Consider the following 24,790-nt stretch of genomic DNA (forward strand, 5'->3'; position numbering starts at 1 on the left):
TGGCCACACACTCATCTCCCTGCTACCTTCAGGTAGAAGGTACAGGAGCCTGAAGACTGCAACAACCAGGTTCAGGAATAGCTACTTCCCCACAGACATCAGGCTATTAAACCTGGCTCGGACAAAACTCTGATTATTAATAACCCATTATCTGTTATTTGTACTTTATCAGTTTATTTATTCATGGGTGTATATATTTATATTATGGTATATGGACACACTGATCTGTTTTGTAGTAAATGCCTACTATGTTTTGTGTGCTGAAGCAAAGCAAGAATTTCATTGTCCAACTCACTTGACTTGAGTGGGGGAGGAGGGGAACTAGGGGGAGAGAAGGGGGAGTAGAGGAGAGGGGAGTGGGGAATAGAGGGAGAGGAGGGCGTTGAGGGAGGTCAGGAGGGATAGTGGGGGGGATATGGGGAAGTGAGTGGGGGAGGTGGGGGATAGGAGGATAGGAGGGGAATGGGGGGAGAGTTATGGAGGGAGGGAGGGACAGAGGGTAGGGGAAAGGAGAGGGAGAGAGAGGTGAGGGAGGGATTGGGGGAGACGAGGAGAGGGGAAAGAAAAGGGAGGGTGAATAGGAGGGGGAGAGAGTGCTAGAGATGAGGGAAAATAAGGTGCGCCTGTGCAGTTGGGGGCTATGGGTGAGTGGTGGAATATTGCATAGGGGGACCAAGCCTCCTGTATGACAACTTACAACTTTAAAGGGGCTGTCCCACTGTACGAGCTAATTCAAGAGCTCTCCCGAGTTTAAAAAAAAAATCAAACTCGTCGTAAGTACGTAGAATGTACGTCCGGGGTACGTCGGACCTCGGGATGTCTCTTCGCGGCTCGTAACGCAAACGGCAGGTACTCGGGAAATGCAGTAAGCTCGTGAAGATTTTTCAACATGTTGAAAAATGTCCACGAGAGCCCCGAGTACCTACAAGAGGCTATTACCGTAATTCTCCGAGTTCGAATCAGGGGAAACTGGGGAGAACTCAGGAGAACTGAATTAGCTCGTACAGTGGGACAGCCCCATTACTCTCATTCTCTTCCCCATGTTGCAGCTTGACCTGCTGAATATTTCCAGCATCGTCTGTTTTTATTTTAAATTTTCAGCATCTGCAATATTTTTTTTTGATTTTCACATACATCAGCGCTTGACGCTGAAACTGTTAATGAAAAGCTTAATACCCAATGAAGGAGTAGTTGAGCAAGGACATTTTGCTGGGGAGAGTGCAGCAGAGATTCATGAGGATGTTGCCTGGATTGGAGGACTTTAGTTATGGAGAGAGATTGGATAGACTGTGCTTGTTCTTCCTGGAGTGAGGAAGGCTAAGGGATGATGTGATATAGTTATATAAAATTATATGAGGCACAGGTAGGATTATAGAGGCACAGAGCAAGGAAACAGGCCATTTCATTTTTTAAATGTTCTCTTTGGTGCTTTAGAAAATAACAATATTAATAAAGGCAGTTTAAATAATTTACTGATGTGGAAGCAATAATCAATGTCAATATCTAAAACATTTCAATGAATGTCAAATTTCATATTTTCAGAACAAATAGAGGTGTTGCAAATGGGGTAAGATTTGTAGATAATTACGAGAAATGTGCAAAATGGATTGATCAGTATTCAAGTTAATTTATAATAATCTCAGTGTTAGATATCATGCAAAATTAGTTTGCAACTGACCTTTCCTTACAGCACAAATCCAAATCTGAATGCTTTAGAAAAAGTGTATATTCCGCTTGAAAGACCAAATACAACAAGCTTTCAGTTCTCCAGTCTAAGTTTAAAATAATCACAGCAATTTCAGATATAAATACATGCAGCTTTAATGAAGATGTGAGAAAGCAAAGTTGTACGCAACTGAAATTTAAGAGGGTTGCGGTCAGTTGAAGAGGACTGACCATATATCAACAAAAATTCAGAAAGCTTCAGGAAAACCATTCTCAGTGGCCTTTGCTACAGATGAATAAAACATGCTTGATTGTCCTCTGCACTCTTCCACATCAGCATCCCCATTGTAGTAAGGAGCAGCATGCAGGTGGTGGGCTATAGATCTCTCCTGCTGTTCATTATGTTCTTGCCCCTGCCATGTATTCACACTAGAGATTGCAGATGTTGGGATCTGAAGCAACAAACAATTTGTTGGAGGAACTCAGCAGGTCAAGCAGCATCTGTGGATGGGAAGGAATGTTCGACCTTTCGGGTTTGAAATCCTGCATCAGGATTGATTGGAGAGGGTAGATAGCTAGAATGAAGGAGAGAGAGAGGGAGTGGTAAGACAGCAGCAAAAGATGATGGGTGGACTGGGGAGGCATGAAAGATTATTAGCATATGCTATAGGAGGGAGTGGAGTTGGGAGGCAGAGATAGTTAGGTGGAGTCATAGTCATAGACACAGCTTTCAACTGATTGGCGAGTAATTTGCCAGATTTATCTCCATGTATATAAAATTGACTTTTGGTTTTAAGTGGCTAATTCTCAATCGGTGATACTAATAACAAATCATGTCTCAGTTGAAGTTCAACTCTATTCTTATAGAGCTCTAACCATATAACATATAACCATATAACAATTACAGCACGGAAACAGGCCATCTCGACCCTTCTAGTCTGTGCCGAACACGTATTCTCCCCTAGTCCCATATACCTGCGCTCAGACCATAACCCTCCATTCCTTTCCCGTCCATATAACTATCCAATTTATTTTTAAATGATAAAAACGAACCTGCCACCACCACCTTCACTGGAAGCTCATTCCACACAGCCACCACTTTCTGAGTAAAGAAGTTTCCCCTCATGTTACCCCTAAACTTCTGTCCCTTAATTCTCAAGTCATGTCCCCTTGTTTGAATCTTCCCTACTCTCAATGGGAAAAGCTCTAGGCTAGGAGCTTTTGAATATTTTTTATCAATTTCTTTAATCCCCTCAGCCAATATACGTATTTCATATTTAGTTTGTTTTTTTAATCCCGCGGAGTATGAAATAATTTGTCCACGAATATATGCTTTAAAAGCATCCCAGACTACACCATTGGATATTTCTTCGGTAGAGTTTGTTAAGAAGAAAAAAGCAATCTGATCTTTAATAAAATTAATAAAATTTAGATCTTGAAGCAGAGTAGTGTTAAATCACCATTGTTTAGCACTAAACTTGGAATCAGGTAGTTTAATTGATTTCAATGGTGCATGATCAAAAATAGCAATTGCATCATACTCACACGCAGTGATCGATGAAACTAGCCGAGAATCTATTATAAAGTAGTCAATCCTAGAGTAATTATGATATACATGAGAGAAAAAAGAAAATTATTTGTCATTTGGCTGTAAGAATATCCAGACTTCTAACATTCCAGAATCAAGTAAAAAAGAATTGATAAAACTAGCTGATTTATTTGGAAGCACATGATCAGTTGCAGATCTGTCCATCGAGGGGTTCAAACAGCAGTTAAAATCTCCACCCATTATTAAAAGATGTTCATTTAAATTAGGAAAGGATGTAATTAACTGTTTAAAAAACTCAGGGTGATCAATACTAGGTGCATAAACATTCACCATAACAACTTTTTGGTTATGAAGAACACCAGTAATCATCAAAAATTTACCATATGGATCAGAAATTGTTTCATAATGAACAAACAAAATTGAGGAGTCAATAAAAATAGAAACTCCTTTCACCTTTGACTGTGAATTTGAATGAAACTGCTGTCCTCTCCAAAACGTAAAGAATCGTGATTGTCATCTTTCCTTACATGAGTTTCCTGAACAAAGATAATCTGAGTATTTAGTCTACGAAGAGCTTTAAAACATTTTTTTCTCTTAATGGGATGGTTCAGACCATTCACATTACATGTCTGCTTTATCATTTTATAACATTATCCCTTTCTCGACCTTCAGGTAAACCAACAATTCGCAGATTCAGTCGACGGCTTCTGTTTTCCATCCATAATTTTAGTCTTGTATTGCTCAAGTGCCCGAGTATTTTCGTTCATTTTCCGTTCCAGTATTTCAATCTTCAAATCTCTTTCCTGACAATTTGTTCCTTCTGTTCACGAGATTCATCTTGTAACATAATCAGCTTGTCTTGAACTTCCTTCAATTTGCTCGAAATTCCTTTCATAATTTCTTCCAAACTGCGGAATCTTGTATTCATTTCTCCGTTCATTTTCGATATTGCTTCTAAGATACCAGAGTCAGAAGCTGCTCATTCCCCACGCTCCTTCCTTGGAGAAGCTTTTTTTGCTCTTGTCTCCACCCTTTACACGATTGAAACGTATAAAAGTGTTATCAACACTTTAAAAAAGGTTTGACCGTGTCTTGAAATCAAGTAATAACAAGCAATATTGAAAGAGTGGTAAGCAAGAAGTTAAACGTTAAGGGTGCAAACAAAGTTACAACTTTACAGCATGCTGCCACTGGGAGCGTCCCAATGAACTTCTGGAGGAACTCAGTAGTCAAGTCTTGAAGAATGGTCCTGACCAGAAATATAGTCTGTCCATATCACTCCACAGATGCTGCCTGTCAGAGTTTAGTTTTCATTGAAGATGCTTGGGTTGTGCTGGACCAACTTTAGAAACTTTAGTACTTTCTAATTAGTAGTGACAGAAGATGATGGTGTCTAAGAATCCTATCCTTGTAGATGATATATTAATGTTTTTAATTTGTATTACATTTTGGATGGTGCTCCAATGTAAAGGAATAATATTGAAAGGAAAAGCAATATCTGCATTAGCTTTGTGCTCCTAAACTACATTATGCGAAAAACAATCACTGAATAAATCTAAAATAAGTGCTTCTTTCACTCACTTGATCCATCATCATAAACACTAGCCCAACTGATTTCTCATAAGAAATTTTTAAATGTGTCTCCAAAACAGAACCATTTTTTTTTTTGCTGGAAAACTGGCTGTGGTTAATTTTTCATGGAAGGACATACCGTTAGAGGAGGAGGAATTTTGTTTGCCAGAGGGTGGTGAATTTGTGGAATTCATTGCCACGGATGGCTGTTAAGGCCAAGTCTTTGTGTATTTTTAAAGCAGAGTTTGATAGGTCTTGATTAGTAAGGGTGTCAAAGGTGTTGGGAGAATGCAAGAGATCAGAGTTGAGAGGAAAGGGTAGATCAGCCTTGATCTATTGACTGGCGGGATAGACTCGATGTGTTGAATGGCCTAATTCTGTTCCAATGCCGTATGAACATGAACTTTTCTCAATGCTTCTTAGCATGAATGTGATCTGTTGAAGGGCCTGTAACCCAGAACAACTTGTTCCTACAGCAGAATCGCAGGTGTGACATATGGACATTTAACCAAAGCTATAAATAACCAATTATGTTATATTCAATATTTTGTTATTGTTTTGAGATAAATATATATTGTTTTGAGATGTATATTTGACATTATTTGAAGAGCTTGAGTCTGACAAAATGTCCCCCTTAAATATCATTGCCAAAATAAAGCAAATTTTAATTTAATTTGGTGTTTGTGGGAACATCCGGTGGAGGATTTATTTTGCCTACATTGCAACAGTCACTGGAAGAGTCTAATTCTGTGTAGCACATTAAAATATTGGACAATATACTAAGATTTTTAATTGACATATGCATTTATTTTCTACACTTACTTTGCTGTCTGGCTTGTAATATGAATAATGTATTGACTCATAAAACTGACCATCCCCCCGCCATGATTTTGTCATCCATGAATGTTCTAGTCTTTTGAAAATCTGACACTTTTGGCAACACATACATCCTCAGTTGGCACTGCATTAATTTTTATTAAATATAAAGTAAAGAAATAAGTGAAACTGCACTACCAATGCAACTGCTGCTAAGGAACAGGCTGCAATTCAGATTATGGTATTCCCCTCATTGATTTAATTCTCCAAAGATTTCAGTAACATTCCACCCCGACGTTCAGTGAATTATTAATCTATTTTTTTCCATAGACTGTAATTGAATTCTTATTCATCAGCTGCATATTGCTCATGGTGTTTTGTAAATTTATCCGTTAATATTTAAGAATTCAATAATTTAGTTGTAAGATTGAAGTACTGGAATGAGCCAAATACGACATTCATATACACATAGAAACGGCACAATAAGAAATAATTTTCAGACTAGGTATTGAGATATCAGAGCCAAATGTCTAAACTTGGTAAATTGCCAGTGTGCCTTCCCAATAACCTATGGCTAATTCCCTAGTTCTCAATATATGTTCGAGTGACAGTAATAACTGGTGGTCTGTTGACTCACTCACTCTGGTTAATATTAAAGAAGTACTAAGCAGCTGCATTTAAGTGCTGAGTGACTTAAATATGAAAAAGAAGAAACAAGATAAAAGAAGAAAATAGAAAATAAGAACATCCATTTAATCCATCCCCAGAGAAACAAGATTGGAAAGATGATGTGAGCTTTTAATCTGTCTACACTAGACAAACAACTTGTTTTAAATGTACTCACCAGATCAGGCTGCATCTGAAGAAAGTAACAGTTACTCCCCCTGAAGGAAAAACATGAATAGAGATCCTCTGGTCCTTATCTTTCACTCCACCAGTCTCCTTGTCTAACATATCATCCTCTGACATTTCCATCACATTCAACGTGACCCCCATCCCTTTCCTTTCCCTTCCTGATTCTTTTGGCAACACATACATCCTCTGTTGGCACTGCAACTCCCTGGTTCACTCATCCCTTCCTACCCAAACTCGAATCCAAGCATAATTCTGGTGAACCTCCTCTGCACCCTTTCCAAAGCCTCCACATCGGTCCTGTAGAGGGGCGACCAGAACTGCATGCATTAATCCAAATGAGGCCTAACCAAATTCCCATAAAGCTGCTTTGTGACTTCCTGACTCTTATACTCTGTGCTCCAACCAATGAAGTTAAGCATATCAAATGCCTTCTTTAGCACTTTTTATCCTTGTGTTGCCACTCCTGGGAGTTATGGACTTGGACCCCAAGATCCGTCTGTACATCAATGCTGTTAAGAGTTTTCCCATTAATTTTCCTCTTACATTCGACCTCTCAAAGTGCAACAAATGGATTAAAGTACATCTGCCATTTCTCCACCCATTTCTGTAGCTGATAAATATCTGGCCATATACTTTGACAGCCTTCCTCACAGTCTGTGACCCCAGCAATCTTGGTATCATCTGCAAACTCACTAACCAACCAATCTAGAAACATAGAAACATAGAAACTAGGTGCAGGAGTAGGCCATTCGGCCCTTCGAGCCTGCACCACCATTCGATATGATCATGGCTGATCATCCAACTCAGTATCCCATCCCTGCCTTCTCTCCATACCCCCTGATCCCTTTAGCCACAAGGGCCACATCTAACTCCCTCTTAAATATAGCCAATGAACTGGCCTCAATTACCTTCTGTGGCAGAGAATTCCACAGATTCACCACTCTCTGTGTAAGAAATTATTTCTCATCTCGGTTCTAAAAGACTTCCCTCTTATCCTTAAACTGTGACCCCTAGTTCTGGACTTCCCCAACATCGGGAATAATCTTCCTGCACCTAGCCTGTCCAACATCTACATTTAGGTTAAAGTCATGAATATGTATCACAAATAATATTAATATGTCCTTGCATATTAATATTCTCTACACTGTCCTCCACATCCTTTTCCTTAGTGCAAACTGGTGCAAAATATGTTTTTAGTACCTTGCCTGCATCCCCTAATTCCGAGCACAAATTCTCTTCTTTATCCTTGAGGGCTCCTACCCACTGCCTTGTTACCCTCTTGTTTTTACTGTAGATATTACGCTTCAGTAATCAAACTCACCAATGGCATTTCTTGGCCTCTTTTGGCCCTTCTAATTCCCTGACTGAGTTATTTCCTGCTTTCTTTATATTCCTCAAGGGCCCTATCTGATTTCAACCTCTTAAACCTTGCATACACTTCCTTTTTCTTTTTGACCAAATCTACAACCATTTTTGCTGCACCTTAGGCATAGCCACCTAACTGTGATCTTAGCTATGCACTCTCACATCCCAGATAATTCTGTGGTTGCCCATCTGCAGCTCCAGTTCCTTACCACGGTCCATAAGGAGCTGCAGTTGAACACACTTTGGCAGGTGTAGTCCTCACTGGAAATCCCCTTGATATCCAACAACCTGCAGGTGTATTCCACCACCCCACCTGCCATCTCTACTACACCAAGACCAAAGAGGAATTGCACAGAAAAACACTGTACCTTAACTTCCCATCACCATTTGGTCAGCCCTCTCACTGAAGCGTCTCACCCTCAGCACTACACTTACCCTAAAACCCAGGCTCTCCCCCAACACGGTCACGCTGCTAAACCATCTCTTGCTTTTACTGGCCAAGGTACCTCTAACTGATCCATCAAACACCTGCTTTTTAAAAGTTCTGCCTTTCACTTGAAAAAAAGGCTTCTTTGAATTGCAAACTATCTCACCGAATGTTCATAAAAACATTCTCTGCTTTCAAAATGGCTGCTCACCAACTCTCTCCTCGACTTTTGCAGAGAAAAATATCCTGTTAACATTCTCATAATGTGCTAATGCCAGATATTTAAATGAAAAGTGCAACTCAAAACAAAATCTGGAAACATTGCAAGCGTTTTGCACAAGAAATTGCACAGAGTTGTGGATGTAGCCCAGTCCATTACAAAAAACAGCCTCCCAGTCTTCCCATGCCCATCTACACTTCACATTGTTTTGGGAAAGCAGCCAATGTAATCGAAGAACATTGCCGTCCCTGTCATTCCCTCTTCTCTCCACTCATAAGTCAGAAGCTACAAAAGCTACCACCAGATTCAGGAACATCTTACCCATTATTATCAGATGACTGAACAGTCCTCTTGTAAACTAAGGGTGTAGTCCCAAGTTTACAATTTACCTCACTGAAGGCCATGCTCCTTTATTTATCTGCACTTTCTCTGTAGCTGTAATGCTACAATGCTGTAACACCATATTCTGCACTCTGACACTGTTTTACTTGTGTACGGCTTAATTGTACTCACAGTAGGATTTGACAATGTAATGTGGATAAATGTGAGGTTATCCACTTTGGTGGCAAAAACAGGAAAGTAGACTATTATCTGAATGGTGGCCAATTAGGAAAAGGGGAGATGCAACGAGACCTGGGTGTCATGGTACACCAGTCATTGAAAGTAGGCATGCAGGTGCAGCAGGCATTGAAGAAAGCGAATGGTATGTTAGCATTCATAGCAAAAGGATTTGAGTATAGGAGCAGGGAGGTTCTACTGCAGTTGTACAGGGTCTTGATGAGACCACACCTGGAGTATTGCGTACAGTTTTGGTCTCCTAATCTGAGGAAAGACATTCTTGCCATAGAGGGAGTACAGAGAAGGTTCACCAGACTGATTCCTGGGATGTCAGGATTTTCATATGAAGAAAGACTGGATAGACTCGACTTGTACTCGCTAGAATTTAGAAGATTGAGGGGGGATCTTATAGAAATTTACAAAATTCTTAAGGGGTTGGACAGGCTAGATGCAGGAAGATTGTTCCCGATGTTGGGGAAGTCAAGTTCAAGTTCAAGTGAGTTTATTGTCATGTGTCCCTGTATAGGACAATGAAATTCTTGCTTTGCTTAAGCACACAGAAAAATAGTAAGGCATTTACTACAGTACAGATAAATGTGTCCATATACCATGATATAAATATATACACACATGAATAAATAAACTGCAAATAAAGTGCAAATAACAGAAAGTGGTTGTTAATAATCAGAGTTTTGTCCGAGCCAGGTTTAATAGCCTGATGGCTGAGGGGAAGTAGCTATTCCTGAACCTGGTTGTTGCAGTCTTCAGGCTCCTGTACCTTCTACCTGAAGGTAGCAGGGAGATGAGTGTGTGGCCAGGGTGGTGTGGGTCTTTGATGATACTGCCAGCCTTTTTGAGGCAGCGACTGCGATAAATCCCCTCGATGGAAGGAAGGTCAGAGCCGATGATGGACTGGGCAGTGTTTACTACTTTTTGTAGTCTTTTCCTCTCCAGGGCGCTCAAATTGCCGAACCAAGCCACGATGCAACCGGTCAGCAAGCTCTCGACTGTGCACCTGTAGACGTTAGAGAGAGTCTTCCTTGACAATCCGACTCTCCGTAATCTTCTCAGGAAGTAGAGGCGCTGATGTGCTTTTTTGATGATTGAATTAGTGTTCTCGGACCAGGAAAGATCTTCAGAGATGTGCATGCCCAGGAATTTGAAGCTCTTGACACTTTCAACTATCGACCCGTTGATATAAATGGGGCTGTGGGTCCCCCTCCTACTCCTTCCAAAGTCCACAATCAGTTCCTTGGTTTTGCTGGTGTTGAGGGCCAGGTTATTGCGCTGGCACCATATGGACAGTTGCTCGATCTCTCTTCTATATTCTGACTCATCCCCATCAGTGATACGCCCCACGATGGTGGTGTCATCAGCGAACTTGATGATGGAGTTCGCACTGTGGTTCGCTATGCAGAACAAGGGGTCACAGTTTAAGGATAAGGGGGAAATATTTTAGGACCGAGATGAGAAAAACATTTTTCACACAGAGAGTGGTGAATCTCTGGAGTTCTCTGCCACAGAATGTAGTTGAGGCCAGTTCATTGGCTATATTTAAGAGGGAGTTAGATGTGGCCCTTGTGGCTAAAGGGATCAGGGGGTATGGAGAGAAGGCAGGTACAGGATACTGAGTTGGATGATCAGCCATGATCATATTGAATGGCGGTGCAGGCTCAAGGGGCCGAATGGCCTACTCCTGCACCTATTTTCTATGTTTCTATGTTTCTATGACAGAATAGCACACAAACAAACAATGTTTTCATTGTATTTTGATGCATGTGTCAATAATAAAGCAATGCCAAAAGTTTGGTAACATTCATGGGCAAAGGCAAAGGGTTTATGTCTTCGATCAATAACCTTTAAGAGATTGGTTTGATGTCCTAATTCTGTTTCTCTGTTTTAATTCTATTATCACATTTTGTTTTCAGTAATGCTCAGTTCAATAATTCTTGGATTTCCTTAGTAATAGTAATCCTGTTGCTGTAAGGCTAATTCACGTTTTTGGCATTCAATCCAATGAAACAATAAAAAACAAGATCTTGTGGGGACGCTTATGCTATTTCTGTTTACTTACAAGTTTATTTATAGTTTATTTAAATGTAGTTATATACCTTTTTGTTAAACCACAGATGTGCTTGTGGCTCCTCACCCACATCCTCAATAACATTTGGATGGTTTGGCAGACTGCTATCTTGTGTAAGTATTCAGCCAGCTCAATGGTAGTTTGTGTGGAGAATTGAGCAAGTACAAATCCACACAGAAGCCCATTCAGTTCAAACTACACAAGTTTCACCAAGGTTATGTTACACCAGAACTTTTACAGATTTGCAACATTAACTAAATCCTACTTGAAAAGAGTAAATGTTTCTGCATGTTGTCCATATCGGTGGTTTATACAGATTTTCATATATAATTGTTATATAACAGTAACATTTATTCATGTTCCTGTTACCTTTGAAATACTGCTTGGTATGTAAGACTTTCCATTAATTTATCTAAGTAGACATTTTGTTTACTCTATGCTGTTTTTAAGATAAATGAATATAGTTAATTTTTTGGTTTGGCAACCTTCACTAGAACATTATGACTGCGGTGAATGATACCATTCCTCCAAGACCATAAAAATGAAAATTTACCCAAGGTATCATACATACCTCTTGCATTTTATTCCCCATTGACCAATTATTCATAGAAAATATACCTTGCTTTTTGATGTCTCTTAAAACAGAATAAATTATATTTTCAACTAAAACTCTCAGGTTTACGTAGAATTTGCAGAGGATAATCCACAATTTGTCAGGTAATCAGACATCCATTCCACAAATGAGAAAACTGGTGCAATAATTGATAAGCTATTTGGATCTTTCTCCCAAGTGAAAGGATTATCAGATGAATTATATGCACCGAATCGCTTTAATAGAGTTACGTTTTCTAAATCAATGAAGATTTCAATATGCCTAAAATTGCTTCAACAAATTAGTTGTTTGGTATTAATAAGAGATACTGAGCCTTACATCAGTAATGGGTTGGTTATTGGAGAAGATTTTGAGGGATAGGATGCATTTGGAAAGGCAAGGACTGACTCAGGATAGTCAGCATGGCTTTGCAAGTGAAACTCCATGTCTTGTCACTTTGATTGAGTTTTTTGAAGAGGTGATCAAGAAAATTAATGAAGGCTGTCTAGTAATTGTTGTCTACGTGGATTAGGTTGTAAACGTAGATTACCTATGATTACAACGGGATATTGATCAACTGGGCCAGTGGGCAGATGGAATGTAATACAGATAAATGTGAGGTGTTGCATGTTGGTATGACAAACTAGGGCAGAACTTGCTCAGGAAATGATAGGGCTTCGGAGAGCATGAAGCCAAGGACACTGGTGGACAGGGTGGTGAAGAAAACATTTGCCAAACCTGCATTCATTAGTCAGATATCGATTACAGGAGTTGGCATGTCAAATTTCAGCTGTAAAATGTGTTAGTAAGTTGACATTTAGAGTACTGCATACAGTTCTGGTTACCTTGACTGGTTAACTTCAGTAATCATCCTCTTCATAAACCCAGAATATTGTCATTAAACTGCAAAGGGTGAAAAGAAGATTTATGAGGATGTTACTGGGTCTGGTGGGTTTAAGCTGTAAGGAGAGGCTGGGTAATTTTTTTCTTGGAGCTTTGGAGGTTGAGGGATGACCTTATAGATGTTTATAACATCAAGAGGGGCATGGATAAAGTGAATAGCTACAGTATTTTCTCCAGAGTAGAGGAGACATAACCTAGAGGCTTTATGTGCAAGGGGAAAGTTTTAAAAGGGACATGAGTTGCAACTTTTGCACACAGAGGTTGGTGTGTACATGGAACAAGCCTACAGACGAAGTAAAGACGGAGTAAACGGGTCCTTTTCACAATGGCAGGCAGTGACTAGTGGGGTACCGCAAGGCTCAGTGCTGGGACCCCAGCTATTTACAATATATATTAATGATCTGGATGAGGGAATTGAAGGCAATATCTCCAAGTTTGCGGATGACACGAAGCTGGGGGGCAGTGTTAGCTGTGAGGAGGATGCTAGGAGACTGCAAGGTGACTTGGATAGGCTGGGTGAGTGGGCAAATGTTTGGCAGATGCAGTATAATGTGGATAAATGTGAGGTTATCCATTTTGGTGGCAAAAACAGGAAAGCAGACTATTATCTAAATGGTGGCCGACTAGGAAAAGGGGAGATGCAGCGAGACCTGGGTGTCATGGTACACCAGTCATTGAAAGTGGGCATGCAGGTGCAGCAGACAGTGAAGAAAGCGAATGGTATGTTAGCTTTCATAGCAAAAGGATTTGAGTATAGGAGCAGGGAGGTTCTACTGCAGTTGTACAGGGTCTTGGTGAGACCACACCTGGAGTATTGCGTACAGTTTTGGTCTCCAAATCTGAGGAAGGACATTATTGCCATAGAGGGAGTGCAGAGAAGGTTCACCAGACTGATTCCTGGGATGTCAGGACTGTCTTATGAAGAAAGACTGGATAGACTTGGTTTATACTCTCTAGAATTTAGGAGATTGAGAGGGGATCTTATAGAAACTTACAAAATTCTTAAGGGGTTGGACAGGCTAGATGCAGGAAGATTGCTCCCGATGTTGGGGAAGTCCAGGACAAGGGGTCACAGCTTAAGGATAAGGGGGAAATCCTTTAAAACCGAGATGAGAAGAACTTTTTTCACACAGAGAGTGGTGAATCTCTGGAACTCCCTGCCACAGAGGGTAGTCGAGGCCAGTTCATTGGCTATATTTAAGAGGGAGTTAGATGTGGCCCTTGTGGCTAAGGGGATCAGAGGGTATGGAGAGAAGGCAGGTACGGGATACTGAGTTGGATGATCAGCCATGATCATATTGAATGGCGGTGCAGGCTCGAAGGGCCGAATGGCCTACTCCTGCACCTAATTTCTATGTTTCTATGTTTCTATGTAATGGAGGCAGGTACAACTACAATATTTCAAAAAAATAGGTGCATGGATAGGAAGGGATTAGAATGATATGGGCCAAGCAGAGGCAAGTGGGACCAACTTGGTCGGCAAGGACGAATTGAGCCGAAGTTGCTGGTTTCCGTGTTGTACAGCTCTATGACATATCCTAAAGTGTGGCACCAGGAACAGAGCACAGATGGACCAATGTCACATAAGGTTTCACAGTACGGCACAAACACGTTAACATATTATAAAGTGTTCACATGACAATTATCACTCCATAACTTTCACTATTCCATGTGCGTTTGTGAAAATCAAATACTGAAGATGCTGGACCCCTTAAACAGAAAAGGTTGGAAACACTTAGCAAGCCAAGCGGTATTTGGAGAGAGAATTAGTATTAGCATTTCAAATTGAGACTGAAAATGCTCTCCACCAGAACCTGAAAAGTGAGAAAACAAGTTAGTTCTTGGTCTAAGAGGTGGCAAAAGGACAGAAAGGACAAAGTGAGATCTCTGAAAGACAGAGGCTAGGATTGCCTTGGTATTGCACAGTTATCAAAGTTCGTCAGGATGATAGATTATTTGTCACAGTTCAAGAGTGGGGAAATCAACCAGAGGATGTCTAAAAGTCATGGTATCCTGGTCAAAGCTGTCACATAGAAACAGGCCCTTCTGCTCACTCTCTCCGTGCTGACCAACAAGCATCTATACATTCCATTTTCCAGTGCTTGTTGCAAAGCCTTCTATGCCTTGGCAATTCATGCCCTTTACTATATCCTTGTTAAATGTTGTAAGAGGACTTGTCACCACTACCCGCTAAGTAATAATAATAATGTCTTTATTTATATAGCACATTTTTAGTCAACTTGCATTGACCCCAAAGTGCTTCACACAATTACTTCCATACAGACAGGCAAAGGTGGGTGAAGTGTCTTGCCCAAGGACACACACAGGCAAAGGTGGGTGAAGTGTCTTGCCCAAGGACACAACGACAGTATGCACTCCAAGCAGGATTCGAACCAGCTACCTTCCGGTTGCCAGCCGAACACTTAGCCCATTGTGCCATCTGTCGTCCACAAGTAGGTGCATTCCAGATACAAACCATCCTTTGGGTAAAAAATAATCCTCCTCTTCTTCTTCTTAGGCCCCCTTCGGTCATGGCTGACCATGGGTGTCTCCAGGGTTGGAGGACGCCAGTGCGTGACTTTGTTTAAAGTGGGGAGACTGGTGCACAGACAGCCACCACACAGTCCTTGACAGATCTGGGTCAGGATCCAGTGGCATGGAGTCCAAGACGACCAGAGACCCTTTTCTGCTGCAGCCTTCATCCGCCTTCCCAGCCATTGTGACACTCCACTATGGTCAGCCATCATCCTCCGCCTGTTCCACCATTGAGGTCTTGGTTGGATTGCTCTTTGTCAGTGTCCTCCCCCTCGACCTTACTGCCATGGGTGGCCCTACCAGGAGCACAGCTCCAGACGGCATCACTCTCAGGATCTCAGGTCCATACAAAATCTGCCACCACGACAAGGTGACAATCCACGGAGAATCCTTCTCAGATCCTTTCTAAACCATTTATCTACTACTCTGGGTGTATGTCGTATAGTTTTAGACAGTTGTTATGAGAAACAGTTTATTATTTACCATCTATGCAGATCACACTTCAATTAGGTCTCCCCTCAGCCTCTTCTGCAGCAAGGAAATCAAACCCAGCTTATCCAGTCTCTCCAAAATACTCATCCCAAGCAATATCCAGGTTAATTTCCTCTGCACCTTCCTTTCTCCAATGCTATGCAGTTGAAGGTTATTAAAATTGAAATGAGCCAAATTGTATTCCAGTGGGTTGTGGGGTTGGAGAAACTTAAATCGATATGGAAAAATGGGAAAAAAAGTCTGTAAATGTAAAAGTGTAAATCATTATAGGTCAAAGAGTACAAAGGTTATAGGTACATTGGAGTTGTGAAAAATCATAGTTATGTAGCCCACAATGTCCATGCTGACCATCAAGTAATTTGCCAAATTAATCCTGTTATTCAGCAAGGTTTATATCCTTCCATGTTTGGCAAATTAATTGTTGTCTTCTTAAGTGTTGTTACAGCAACTGCCCTCACGCAGTGCTTTCCAGATTCCAATCACTCTCAACATCAAAAATTCCACCACAAATCTCCTCTCAACCATTTATTCCTTACCTTAATCTACTAGTTTTAGACATCATTGTTATGGGGAAAAGATTTTCATATTGTAGCGGCACCAAACGTGGTTAGGAAAAGGCCTGACGTCAGACAGGTTCAAACAGTAGTTTTATTCAGGTGTTACGTGTTAGTTTGGTCTGCTAACGTAATTGTCATTGCTGCTGTAGCTGAGCGAGGTTGTTCTCTGGAACTCAGCTACCTGTTGACTTGGCAGATCTCAAAATGAGTTAAGCTTAAGTGGCAGGACACTCACTCCCCCTAGCCCATGACGTCACGTGCCATCCCTCGTAACTACTGACGAGGGTTCGACCATAAGTGGTCTGTGTATCAGCTGATGCCACAATATGTACAATAACAGTTTGGTGAGAATATGTTTAAAGATGTCATAGGTGGCAATAAATGTTTTGGAATATTCTTTCCAAATTTGCTGGAGGATCTATAGCAATGCTCTGATTTTATTTTCCTCCTTGTTAAATGGTTTCAGTCTAGTTATACTGGTATTGATATTGCTATTGTTATTTTATTGTCACGTGACCTGAGATACAGTGAAAAAATGTTTTGCATGCTTTCCAGGCAAATTAAACTATACATGAGAGTGATCGAACTATCCACGAGTACAACAGGTAGTGCAAAAAGAAAGAAAACAGAGTGCAGAATGTAGTGTTACAGCCACAGAGAAAGTGCAGTTACAACAAAATTGCAAGACTCATTGTGTGATGTATAGGGAGATCAAGAACACAGTACATCCTTAGCCAATGAGAGATCCATTCCTGAGTCTGATAATTGTAGGGAAAAGCTATTTTTGATTCTGGTCGTTTGTGCTTTCATGCTTTTGCTTCTGCCCGACAGGAGAGTGGAAAAGAGGGCATTCCAGGAGAAGGCAGGAACGGGGTAATGATTGCGGATGATCGGCCATGATCACATTAATGGAGGTGCGGCTCGAAGGGCCGAATGGCCTACTCCTGCACCTATTGTCTATTGTCTATGCGTGGCCCTTGATAATGTTGGCTGCTTTCTTGAGGCAGTGTGAAGTGTAGATGGAGTTGATGGGTGGGAGACTGATATGTTTGATGCACTGTGCTGCATCTACAATTCTCTACAATTATAGAGATGGAAGTCATTTGTAGGGATGGCTAGCAGATCCATCTGGCAATAGATGTTTTGGAAAAGTCATTCCAACTTTGCCAGAGATCTGTAGCATTGATCTGATATTGTTCTCCCCACTAAGTGGATGTGGTGTATCTGGACTTTCAAAAAGCCTTTGACAAGGTCCCACACAGATTAGTGTACAAAATTAGAGCACATGGTATTGGGGGTAGGGTATTGACATGGATAGAGAACTGGTTGGCAGACAGGAAGCAAAGAGTAGGAATTAACGGGTCCTTTTCAGAATGACAGGCAGTGGCTAGTGGGGTGCCGCAAGGCTCAGTGCTGGGACTCCAGTTATTTACAATATATATTAACAATTTAGACAAAGGTATTAAATATAACATCTCCAAGTTTGCGGATGACACAAACCTGGGTGGCAGTGTGAGCTGCGAGGAGGATGCTATGAGGCTGCAGGGTGACTTGGTGGGTGAGTGGGCAGATGCATGGCAGATGCAGTATAATGTGGATAAATGTGAGGTTACCACTTTGGTGGCAAGAACAGGAAGGCAGATTATTATCTGAATGGCCTTTCATCTCGCTCAGGGCAGTTTAAAATCGGCCGCAGGATCATCCACCGCCCTGCGGTCAAATTGCTGCGTCGAGGCGATCGAGGCTCCCAATGTTGAAGCCCCCACCGGCCGATGGAAGATCCCGCGAACGGGCCGATTGAAGCCCCACGATTCGGGGCTGACAAAGCTGGAGATCGGAGTCGGTCACCAACCAGGTCAGCTCCCAATGTTGCTGTCCACAGGGCCCACGGCCGAAGCCTCTGAAGCCTCGCGCGTGTGCGTCCGTGTGTGTGTGCGTCCGTGTGCGCGAGTGTCCACCCCATGTTTTGATCGCTATTTACACCACTGCTTGTATTAACTGGAATTGAGAAGGATGAGAGGGTATTTTATAGATACATATAAATTTCTTATGGGATTGGACAGGCTAGATCAGTGGTTCCCAACCTTTTTTTGACCATGCCCCACCTAATCACCTCTAAAATCCTGATGCCCCCCCCCCCCCCCCCCCCATATTTTAGCACGAGCAGACAAAGAAATAATTCTCAGAAAATGGAATTTACTCAAAATAACATCTGAAACATAAACTACATATGATTACCTGATGCCCCCCTTAAAAATCAAATTGCCCCCCAGTGGGGCGTACGCTCCACGTTGGGAACCACTGGGCTAGATGCAGGAAAAATGTTCCCCATTTTGGGGGTGTCCGGAACCAGAAGTCACTGTTTAAAAATAAGGGGTAGGCCATTTAAGACTGAGATGAGGAAAAACCTTTCCACCCAGTGAGATGTGAATTTGTGGAATTTTCTGCCACAGAAGGCAATGGAGGTCAATTCACTGGATGTTCTCAAGAGAGATTTAGCTCTTAGGGCTAACAGAATCAAGGGATATGGGGAAAAAGCAGGAAAGGGGTATTGATTTTGGATGATTAGCCATGATCATATTGAATGGCGGTGCTGGTTCGAAGAGCTGAATGGCCTACTCCAACATCTATTTTCTATGTTTCTAAAGTCTTTAGTCTAGTAATACTGCAATACTTTTTTACCAGGAACTCTCTGCTAAATGCTAACCATTATAAAATCACATAATTAGTATATGATTATAACTCTATTAGTGTTACAGTTATTCATCCCATTAAATTTCTTTAGGTGGAGACTTAATTTTAAACTACAGTTTATACCTTGGTACATTGCCACTGAGGGCGCCACATCAAGCAGAGCTGTTGATTCACAGTTCTAATGACTTTTGAGTTCAATCCTAACCATTGGTTGCAAAAGGTTCCCATTGTATGTTTAGGATTCCTGTCACATCCCAAAGACATGTTGATTGGTAGGTTAATTGGTAAAACGGTCTAGCCTTTCTTTACAGGACAAGCCTCTCAACCTAGGAATTAGCCTGGTAAGTCTCCTTTGGCCAGTCTCCAAAGCTACAGCACACAGTTTGGGGTGGGGCCTCATCTACACTCTGCACCACTGTAACAAAACCTCCCTATTCTTAAACTACAACCACTTTGCAATGAAGGCAAACTTCTTAACTACTTCTTCAGACCATATTCCCAGCCTGAAGTATGGTCCCAACCTGAAAGGTCCCTGTTTGAAGAAGGGTTCTGAGCCAAAATGTCAGCTGAACATTCCCTCCAGAGATGCTGCTTAGTTCCCTGAGTTCCTCCAACACTCTGTTTTACTCAAGATCCCAGCAGCTGCAATTCCTTGTATCTTCATCTTCTTAAATACTTGTTAGACTGCCTGCTAACTTCAGATGATTTATTCAATAAAACACCTAGATCCCTCTGAACTTCACAACTGCAATCTCTCTCCATTTAGATAATTATCTGCCTTTTAATTCCTATTACCAGAGTACCTGACCGAACACATCCCCACATTAAACTCTAACACCAAGTTTTTGCTCAGTCGCTCAATCTATCTACATCTCATTGTAGAAGCACAATGTCCTCATCACAAACTACCCTTCCATTTATTTTCATATCATAGGTCAGTGGTTCTTAACCTGGGGTCGTTTGGGGCTTTGCCGGGGGACATGAAGGGGACACAAATAACATATCAATTTGTTGAGCCTATGTTTAGGAACCTAACAAAGGTACATACCACATACAGTGTTTTGTTTGCGTATGCGGGTACTGGTGCCAAAAAGGTTAAGAACCACTGTCATAGGTAAACGCATTTTGTTCCTAACTTCTGATCATTAGTGTAAATAGTAAACAATTGAGGGCCAAGAACCAATTCCTGGTTACATTCCTCTATACCAGTGGTTCCCAACGTGGGGCGTACGCCCCACAGGGGGGCAATTTGATTTTTAAGGGGGGCATCAGGTAAACATATGTAGTTTATGTTTCAGATGTTATTTTGAGTAAATTCCATTTTCTGAGAATTATTTCTTTGTCTGCTCGTGCTAAAATATGGGGGGGGGGGCATCAGGATTTTAGAGGTGATTAGGTGGGGCATGGCCAAAAAAAGGTTGGGAACCACTGCTCTATACTGAAAACCCCGTACTTTTTCCAGCTCTTCCATTTCTATGTCACAGTCAGTTTTCAATTCAAAAACACTATATTTGGGGCTCTTAAATTATGCACCAACTCCTCATGTGGCACCTCATCAAATGCCTTTTTGAAATCTAAATACACCACATCAATAAGTTTCCCCCTGTCAATTAGAGTCATAGTGATACAGTGTGGAAACAGGCCCCGTGGCCCAACTTGCCCACACCGGCCAACATGTCCCAGCTACACTGGTCCCATCTGCCTGCGCTTGGTCTATATTTCTCCAAACCTGTCCTATCCATGTACCTGTCTAAAGGGCCTGTCCCACTTGGCGATTTTTTCGGCGACTGCCGGCGTCACATCAGGGTCGCCAAAAGATTTTGAACATTTCAAAATCCAGCGGCCACAAAAAACATGTTGCAACACTTGAGGAAACTCCGTGCGTCAATACGTCGCCAAGCCACATCACAACGCACCCACGCCGCATCACGCCACATTTTGGCTCAGGACCCTTCTTCAGACAGGGACGTTTCAGGTTGGGACCATACTTCAGGCTGGGAAAATGGTCTGAAGAAGTAGTTAAGAAGTTTGCCTTCATTGCAAAGTGGTTGTAGTTTAAGAATAGGGAGGTTTTGTTACAGTGGTGCAGTGTGTAGATGAGGCCACACCCCAAACTGTGTGCTGTAGCTTTGGAGACTGGCCAAAGGAGACTTACCAGGCTAATTCCTAGGTTGAGAGGCTTGTCCTGTAAAGAAAGGCTAGACCGTTTTACCAATTAACCTACCAATCAACATGTCTTTGGGGTGTGACAGGAATCCTAAACATACAATGGGAACCTTTTGCAACCAATGGTTAGGATTGAACTCAAAAGTCATTAGAACTGTGAATCAACAGCTCTGCTTGATGTGGCGCCCTCAGTGGCAATGTACCAAGGTATAAACTGTAGTTTAAAATTAAGTCTCCACCTAAAGAAATTTAATGGGATGATTAACTGTAACACTAATAGAGTTATAATCATATACTAATTATGTGATTTTATAATGGTTAGCATTTAGCAGAGAGTTCCTGGTAAAAGGAATTGCAGTATTACTAGACTAAAGACTTTAGAAACATAGAAAATAGGTGGAGGCGTAGGCCATTCGACTCTTCGAACCAGCACCGCCATTTAATATGATCATGGCTAATCATCCAAAATCAATACCCCGTTCCTGCTTTTTCCCCATATCCCTTGATTCCGTTAGCCCTAAGAGCTAAATCTCTCTTGAGAACATCCAGTTAATTGACCTCCATTGCCTTCTGTGGCAGAGAATTCCACAAATTCACATCTCTCTGGGTGGAAAGGTTTTTCCTCATCTCAGTCTTAAATGGCCCACCCCTTATTTTTAAACTGTGACCTCTGGTTCCGGACACCCCCAAAATGGGGAACATTTTTCCTGCATCTAGCCTGTCCAATCCCATAAGAAATATATATGTATCTATAAAATCCCCTCTCATCCTTCTAAATTCCAGTTAATACAAGCAGGGGTGTAAATCGCGATCAAAACATGGGGTGGACACTCGCGCACACACACACACGCACACACACACGGACGCACACGCGTGAGGCTTCAGAGGCTTCGGCCGTGGGCCCTGTGGACAGCAACATTGGGAGCTGACCTGGTTGGTGACCGACTCCGATCTCCAGCTTTGTCAGCCCCGAATCGTGGGGCTTCAATCGGCCCGTGAGCGGGATCTTCCATCGGCCGGTGGGGGCTTCAACATTGGGAGCCTCGATCGCCTCGACGCAGCAATTTGACCGCAGGGCGGTGGATGATCCTGCGGCCGATTTTAAGCCGCGCTGAGCGAGATAAAAGGCCATTCAGATAATAATCTGCCTTCCTGTTCTTGCCATCAAAGTGGATAACCTCACATTTATCCACATTATACTGCATCTGCCATGCATCTGCCCACTCACCCACCAAGTCACCCTACAGCCTCATAGCATCCTTCTCGCAGCTCACACTGCCACCCAGGTTTGTGTCATCCGCAAACTTGGAGATGTTATATTTAATACCTTTGTCTAAATTGTTAATATATATTGTAAATAACTGGAGTCCCAGCACTGAGCCTTGCGGTACTCCACTAGCCACTGCCTGTCAATCTGAAAAGGACCCGTTAATTCCTACTCTTTGCTTCCTGTCTGCCAACCAGTTCTCTATCCATGTCAATACCCTACCCCCAATACCATGTGCTCTAATTTTGTACACTAATCTGTGTGGGACCTTGTCAAAGGCTTTTTGAAAGTCCAGATACACCACATCCACTTAGTGGGGAGAAAAATATCAGATCAATGCTACAGATCTTCTGGTAAAGTTGGAATACCAGATGGATCTGCTAGCCATCCCTACAAATAACTTCCATCTCTATAATTGTAAAGAATTGTAGATGCAGCACAGTGCATCAAGCATATCGGTCTCCCACCCGTCAACTCCAGCTACACTTCAGATTCAGATTCAGATTCAGATTCAACTTTAAAGTAAAGTAAAGTAAAGTAAAGTAGCCTTTATTGTCATTCAGACCTTGCAGTCTGAACAAAATTTTGTTGCCTTGCAGTCCTACATATAGTAAAAAATGGCAAAAACACACACAAATTAACATCCACCACAGTGAGTTGAATACTCCTCACTGTGATGGAAGGCAAAAGTCTTAAGTTTTTGTCTCTTTCCTTCTTATTCTCCCTCTGCGCCGAGGCGATCCAGGCTTCCGATGTTGTGACCCCGCCGGGCGATGGTAAGTAATGTCAGTCCCGCGGCTGAATCCAAGCTCTGCGAATGGGCCGGTTCAGCTCCGCGGCCCGGGGTGGTCGAAGCCGCCGAAGCTGCGGCCCTCCAGTCCAGAGGACGCAGCTGTTGTCGCGGGAGCTCCGCAGAACAGGTCACCAACCTGCGAGCTCCCGACGATGTCGTCCACCGGGCCCGCGGCCGGTCCTCCAAGGTCGGATCGCTGCTGCCGCTGCCGCTGCCCGCTCCGAGGTCTCGTGGCTGCTGCCGCAGTCGCTGCCCGCTCCGGGGTCGGGTCGCCACTGCCGCAGCCCGCTCCGGGGTCGGGTCGCCACTGCCGCTGCCCGCACCGGGGTCGGGTCGCCACTGCCGCTGCCCGCTCCAAGGTCGGGTCGCCACAGCCGCAGCTCCGAGGCCACCAGCTCCCCTATTAGGCCTCGGCGCAGGCGGAGACGGAGACGGGGGATACGACAAGAGAAGTCGCATCCCCCCGAAATAAGAGACCAAAACCATGTTTACACCCCCCCACCCACACACATACACAATAAACCAAAAATGAACTCAAACAGGACAAAAGAACACAAAAAAGTTTAAAAAAAGACGGACTGCAGGCGAGCCGCAGCTGCTAAGGCAGCGCCGCCAACGTCATTGTCAGTGTACAGTACAGAGACAACGAAATACATGTCACACTGCCTCAGGAAATCAGCCAACATTATCAAGGACCACGCATAGACAATAGACAATAGATGCAGGAGTAGGCCATTCGGCCCTTCGAGCCTGCACTGCCATTCAATATGATCATGGTTGATCATCCAACTCAGTATCCTGTACCTGCCTTCTCTCCATACCCCCTGATCCCTTTAGCCACAAGGGCCACATCTAACTCCCTCTCATCTGGCAGCTTGTTCCATACACCCACCACCCTTTGTGTGAAAAAGTTACCCCTCGGATTCCTATTAAATCTTTTCCCCTTCACCTTGAACCTATGTCCTCTGGTCCTCGATTCCCCTACTCTAGACAAGAGAGTACATCTATCCAATCTATTCCTCTCATTGCATTTTCAAAAAATTAGAATATAAATTATGGGGCTGGATTATAAGGAAATTAAGGTGGTTTTAAAACCATGATGGGATTAGAAAACCAAAGACAATTTTGAAATGAGTGTTTTGCCAAACCAGGTGGCAGTCAGTCAACAAGAACGGGATTGATGGGTGAATGCGATAGAGCAAGTTAGGGCCATTAGGTCTGGGAAGAATAACTAAACTAAGAGTCAGATAATATTAAATACATAAAGAAAGAATTTCAAGGAATACCACTGCCTCCAAACCTTATATTACAATCAAAAGCAAAAATACTGAAGATGCCAGAACTGTGAAATAAAAAAATGAAAATACTGGCTATTCTCAGCAGATCAGGGTGCATCAGGGAAGCTTTTTCCATTGAGAGTAGAGAAGATTCAAACAAGAGGACATGATTTGAGAATTAAGGGACAAAAGTTTAGGGATAACATGAGGGGGAACTTCTTTACTCAGAGAGTGGTAGCTGTGTGGAATGAGCCTCCAGTGGAAGTGGTGGAGGCAGGTTCGATTTTATCATTTAAAAATAAATTGGATAGGTATATGGACAGGAAAGGAATGGAGGGTTATGGTCTGAGTGCAGGTAGATGGGACTAGGTGAGAGTAAGTGTTTGGCACGGACTAGAAGGGCC

At 42.4% G+C, this 24,790-nt stretch overlaps 1 long non-coding RNA gene across 1 annotated transcript; it reads right to left on the reverse strand.

Annotated features, from left to right (window-relative positions):
• Positions 1-4,882: 4,882 nt before the first annotated feature.
• On the reverse strand, positions 4,883-23,584 carry LOC116984691. Its single transcript, XR_004415101.1, has 3 exons — positions 23,482-23,584; positions 21,216-21,222; positions 4,883-4,895 (listed from the first exon to the last, which is right to left on the reverse strand). It is a non-coding gene; the product is annotated as an uncharacterized LOC116984691 (long non-coding RNA).
• Between the last annotated feature and the right edge of the window lie 1,206 nt (positions 23,585-24,790).

Source organism: Amblyraja radiata, chromosome 2 (genome assembly GCF_010909765.2).
Source record: "Amblyraja radiata isolate CabotCenter1 chromosome 2, sAmbRad1.1.pri, whole genome shotgun sequence".
Classification (NCBI taxonomy): Eukaryota; Metazoa; Chordata; class Chondrichthyes; order Rajiformes; family Rajidae; genus Amblyraja; species Amblyraja radiata.